Source organism: Acanthopagrus latus, chromosome 7, assembly GCF_904848185.1.
Source record: "Acanthopagrus latus isolate v.2019 chromosome 7, fAcaLat1.1, whole genome shotgun sequence".
NCBI lineage: Eukaryota > Metazoa > Chordata > Actinopteri > Spariformes > Sparidae > Acanthopagrus > Acanthopagrus latus.
In genome coordinates this window covers 3,419,151-3,425,441 of record NC_051045.1, presented here as the reverse complement: position 1 = coordinate 3,425,441, position 6,291 = coordinate 3,419,151, and positions in this window count along the sequence as shown.

The window sequence follows — 6,291 nt, the reverse complement described above, 5'->3', positions numbered from 1 at the left end:
TTTTATTCAAGTATTACTTTTTTGGTACTTTTGCTCAATACAGGCAATGTCAATATCAATGCATATAGTATCTACATGCCAGGGTTGTAGGGAAAGTACCCAAGTTGCAGAAACCAGCTTCAGGATCGCAGGGGAATTCAAAATTGTGATTTTATAACTCTACCTAAGAGTTTGGAAACAGAGAATTACCTCCAGACATGACGGGCTTTGCCATTTTATAAAATCATTGTTAATGCATCTCTTTTTGTTGTTGTTGTCAGAGCAGCCTGTCATTCAGTAACTACCTCACACTGAAGACCTACTTGGATAAATCCAATATAATGCAATCCAGTGACACAGCCCTGTAATAGCTTTGTGAAGCTTTGTGAACGTTGTGCAAGCAGGATGATGATTGCATGAATTTAGAAGACTGATGCCCAGACTGGGTGGGTCAGAGAGAAACATTATGATCAAATCAAATGAGGGTAGAAAACATTACTGAGAATTGCACCACAGCTGTAGATTAAGTCAGTGGCGCCCTCATTTAGATCCTGCACTCTGATCCTTCTTATCACAAGGAGCTCAGATATGCGCGCTGTATATACTCTATAGGTTTATCAAACAAACTGTTAGTCTGCGCGTCCTCATTTGAAGAACGTAAAGGTGAAAGTTGCTTTTTCTATCATGTGAAAACGCCTGTGCTGTACACTCCCACACCACACACACAAGCCACTCCTGAGCTAAAGTACAGCTCATTAAATTAACATTCCTCGACCGCCATCACATGCTCCAGACCCTGTAACAGTGTAAAAAAAAAAAAACTAAATCGGACCTGACCCTGCAAGAATACCACCAGAAAGACGATGAACTCTGAAGTCATGTCTGGAAAGGCTCCAACGCTTTAATGTGCATTCTGTTTAATTACCACAGATTTCACCGTCTTCTCTCAAATGTTTTCCAGCTGACAGCGTGTGAGGATGCTTTTGGCAGAGCGATGTGAGTGTCCTTAATTGGTATAATCACTCTGTTTCTGTTAATGAGGAAGACGAACAAAAGGGGCCAACAGTGAGTGAGGTGGAGCCTGGATGAGGACACTTTTGTCTTGATCTGTCCTTAAATCCCTTATCTGGATCAAAATACTGAGACGGTCACAATGTAGTCCTGAGAGGCTACTATAAAGTCTGTTGGCTTCTGTCCCACAAGGCAGCTGACTTCTCCTCAATATTTATCTGCCCCTGTGTCCTGCAACAAGCAGGAAGTCTGAGACCGTTTGCCTAATGGGTGTTTCTGCCTGTCCACAGGGCTCGCTAAGACAATAAACAGTTCAACGGAGATGGGCGCACACACTCCTGTGTTGTTGCTTCATTCCAGAGGGGGGAAAGAGAGAAACAAAGACATGGGGCGAAGCCTTTAAGAGAAAAAAGTTGTGGGGGGATGGGAAAACACAGAGAATGAGAAACAGATTTTGTTTTGAGGAGGGTTCAGCGGGAGATTTCGGGGTGTTACGGACGCATGCTGTGAGTGAGAACAGCGTTTTGTGTGTTGTGATCTCTTTTTGCTTCTCTCTGCACGTGAAGGGATCTCAAGCCACATTAGCACCCTGAGAACAAAGCCACCATAGTTAACATGTTTATCAGTGCCAGATAAACTTTGAGACCATTAAAAACCGCCGATGTGCAGAGTCCAGTATGTCACCGCACACATGTGCCCATTGAAGCAACAGACACGAAGAAGAGGGGAGGTGCTTTATCAATTTAATTCAAGATCCCTGTCTTACACACATGTATTATCTGTTATTCCTTCTTGGCTCTCAGTGTTTGTTTGCCTGGTCCACACCTTTTACAGGTGCAGTATTTGCTCAAGTACTCAAGTCCATCTGAGACCGGACTTCCTCCTACACACATGCACCCACGCTGCTTCTCTACTGCACTCGCACCTGTATGTGCTTGTATTATGCTTATATGAGATTTTAAATGCAATAAAAAAAAAACATTTACAGGGTGAGGATTGTAGTTTTGCGTGCCAGACTGCCAGTTAGTGTGCCACATGTCAGCTGACTGATGTCAGCTGAAATACTTGAACTGATGTCATTTTAGACAATGACATTGATTGTTAACTGTAAAAATATCCGGCCTCCATTACACATCTCAGAGTTTGATAACACATCTGTGGCTCAGTGGTAGAGCCAGTGTCTTGTCATTGGAAGGTTGCTGGTTCGATTCCCCTGGTCTGCACGTTGAAGTGTCCTTGGGCAAGATACTGAACCTCAGATTGCTCCTGATGTGCTGGTCAGCATCTTGCATGGCAGCCACTGCTATCAGTGTGTGAATTACTGTAAGTTGCTTTGGACACAACTGTTAAATTGTGTAAATGTAAATATCTCCCCATTTGAGAGATTATATATAAATCAGATTTTTTTGTTCTCTATCAGCACTGGCTCCCAAAAATGACAGGCGTTTGAGTAGGTCTTTCTTTAAGTTGCATGTTTACTATATAGGGCCTCTGCAGTACATACTAAAAGTTAAAAGAAGAAGTGTACGATTTGAAACGCAGGTATGTTTTGCCGTGGAATAAGAGTCTATAGACGTGCTTTTTATGTGAAGCTATACTGCAGCTAAATACTCACAATGAATAAGCAGATGCTGATTTTTAGCAGGTGTAACGCTCACCTTGTTTACTGCCCTAGTTTTGCAGGACAGAATGCTAATATTGACTGCTGACTGGCAGGAACACAGAGTGCAGCTGAGGAATTAGACCTGATGATGGCGCACGATGAGCTCGATGCTGTGACCTCAGCATGTTTAAAAAACTCAACGTTCATGGGTTTATTTACTTTAGTTCTTATCATTAGTTCTGCAGATGATTTGTCATCGAATGCGTTTTTTTAATGACAACTCACTCAGTAGTTGTCAAAGTATTTCACTCAAATTTTAACCTCATGTTGGCTTCATCTTCTTGGGACTGTGAATGTCAGAGGGTGTGAAATCTTTTGGCAATCAATCCGACAGCTGTTGAGACATCTCAGTCAAAATAAGGTGTTTTCTTTTATATCTGTGCTGAAGCTTTGCTGTGCCAAAAAGCTACAGCCACCGTCCGGACAGCAATGTCAGTTGACCTGAACCGTGACTTTGAAAATGGACAACATGCAGTCGTTTAAGGGCTCGGACTTTGTCTTTACTTCATTATTCCACGTACAAAATAAAAGTACATAGATATCAGTTCAATACGACCTCTACCGTGTGTTTGTCTGCACACAATTGAGTCATTTTCCCAGCATTGATCTGACTTATGACGTCCACGGTGTGAGAGATTAGGGGAGTTTTTTAGGTCATCGCTGGACGTGATCAGCCTCCCAGTATTGATCTGTTTATCTCACCCACTGTGCTGTTGAACTCTTTGGCTCCCTCACCTTTGTCCTACAGTCTATGTACCCACTTACCTTTGTCCCACTTACTTGTGTCCTTATTTTACTCATCCTGTCACTGCCTCACCTTTTAGAAGAACTGCGAGGAAACACAAAATATTCACGTATCTCTTTAAACCAAAACAATCAGCAGAATGAATATTAGCAAAGTATGTTTTAGGCACAAAAACACTTTGGTAAGGGTTAGGAAAACATCATGGTTTGGCTTAAAATACCTGTTTTGGTCGCCACAATCACGGCTGGAGATGTTCCGACTTCCATTCAAAAACATTTTTTATTCAGTTTATTTAGCTAAGTAAGAGCTTAGGACGAGATTATACACTATTGAGGCATAATTCTGAATGTTTTATTAATTTTTTTCCTATTAATTCGCCCTAAACCCTTCATAATGGGCCTTTAATTCCACAGTTTACTCGAGTTATTGTACTCAGTTACATTCCGGCGCTGCTTAAAATAAACATGCCAGACATAGAGAGAGATAAAGCGAGTGGGTCGGAGAGTTTTTAGTGTCTCAGAACTCCCTGAGCTCTTTCTGGACGCGGCTTATTCAGGCATGAAACCACACTGTCATCACTGCACCACACAAGGCAGCGAGCCACAGCTACAGAGCAACACAATTACCGCGGCATTCCTGTTTTCATGTGTTTTGAATCTGCCCGCTCATAAAACAAGTAAAAAAAAAAACAAAAAAACCCCAGCCTGCTCATCCTACATCCATCCAATTACCTTGAGTTTGACAGATAATGCTCTTGAAATAAAGCTGTCAAGATAATGAATTGTTTGAAGTGAGTGGGTGTCATTTAATGAATAATCTGGCTGAAGTAGATGATTTGCAGGAAAAAAAAAAAAAAAAGGATGAGTGGGAGGGAAAGCTGGTTGTTTAAAAAAAAGCAGTGCGGCCTGGGGGGGATAAAAAAGGGGGTCTCGACTCTGAGCCCAGTTGCTGTTGGACACATGACATTTATCTGGAATGGTGGCACATGAATAGATACACTTGGATGTTCAGCTCTGGCAGTAAAGAGTTTGAGCTCAGGTGGATCACATGTTTTCTTGCTGAAGGTCAGACGTTCCCACTGGTACAACACATGAGTGTCACATTTCTGCCACAGTGGAATGTCAATCCACTCAAGTATTGTGCTAAAGTGCAAGTATTTCTATTTTATTCAACTTCCAGTCCACTCCTGGAGACGAATACTGCACTTTTTACTTCACCACATTTGTCTGACAGCTTAGTTACTTTTGAGATGAAAATGTTTTCAGACGTCTCCTCTCCACTTTGAAGCATTGTATCTCCAAATCTCAGTGTTTGTTTATAGTTACAGATAATTCTCCTTCTTCTTAAAGGATAAGTTTACCCCCCAAAAAATAAAAAAAAATCAGTTATCATCACTCTACCTCATGTGAAGTTTCATAGTCCACAAAACATTTCTGGAGCTTCAGAGCGAAACAGCGATGGAGCAAGTAGTTTGAGACTCTTACGCTTCAAAACGTAAAACAACAGAAAGTAAAATGGAAGGAAAAGACATTATTTACATTATCAACACACAGGTAAGATTAATAACACACAGGTAAGATTAATAACTTATTTTTAAATCAATCTGGAATCTCAGGGCTTTGGATTATGGTGGACTGTCTGCATGGAGTCAATTTTTGAAAATTAATATTATGTTACCCATAATGCAACTACCACTGAGCCCATTAAGATACAGATTCACTGTATTGTCGTTTCCCCACGGAAAAGTAGGGCAAACATTTCACTTGCACAGTGTAAAATGTACTGAATGTTTGAGGTTTACTCAGCGAGTGCAACAAAACAAGTTTGAGAAAAACAAACAAAAAAAAAAGGCTTAATCTGAACCAGATGAAACAGGCTGCCAACGACACTTTGTGCACTTCAGACCAAAACTATTCACAAACTAAAACAAATAATCAACGTCAGACTGCTGCAGAATTAAAACATGGCACAGAAGGTCTGTTCGTTTTTTTTTTTTTTTTTTGATAGGCATGTTTCCTGTACCCTGAAGACCCTAAACTCCAAATCAAAGCCATGTGCAGATTCCACCCAAGTCTTGCCTCCAATCAGAGCCGAGCTGGAGCTGTAACTCTCCCCCACACTGGGTCGTCAGTGTGAAAAACAACTCTGCTGCCTTTTCAGACACGAGAACATGTGTGTCTGCATGTGATTCAGCTGCCTTTCCTTCGTGTATTCAAGTGGACACAACCTTTAAATCGTTGATGTCAAGGTCCTGGACTGTCCATGCAATGTGAGACAGACGCACACGCAAACACGACATGGACATAACCTATATTTTCGACATTTAAACACAGATGTGTATTCTCAGGCCAAACACATTCATACTGTACAACAGAGTGCATACATGGTCAGATCTGGGTCAGTTTCAGCATGGACAGTTCTGACTCCCAAAACACTGACAATGATATGTTATTAAGACAATACATATGTTATTCCCTGAATTGTGATGAAGACACGAACAGACGGGGACATCTTACAGTTAAAAAATGTTTGTAATTGTTGGATGATATCACTGGACAGGATGACTGAGCCTCATCGCTCCCTCGTGATCAATATTTTTGAGTCTTGCATCAGTATGAACGCTGAGAGAGTCTGAAGTCTTCGTGTTGTTTTCGTCGAGTTTCCGTGGGGAAATTTATGAGCAAAGAATGCGTGTTTGTGTGTGTGTGAGGGGGCCTTATAAAAGCCACAGATGTCCTTCTGCAGCACAGGAATGTCATACATGTGTGGAGGGAAACTCACACACAAGAGTCCTTACATTAGCCCCAAATGTTTTCTGTCACGCCTCCCTTTGAAAAGCTGAAAAAACTTCACTTCCTCCTGGTCAGATTTCTGTCCATCATGTCCATCATGT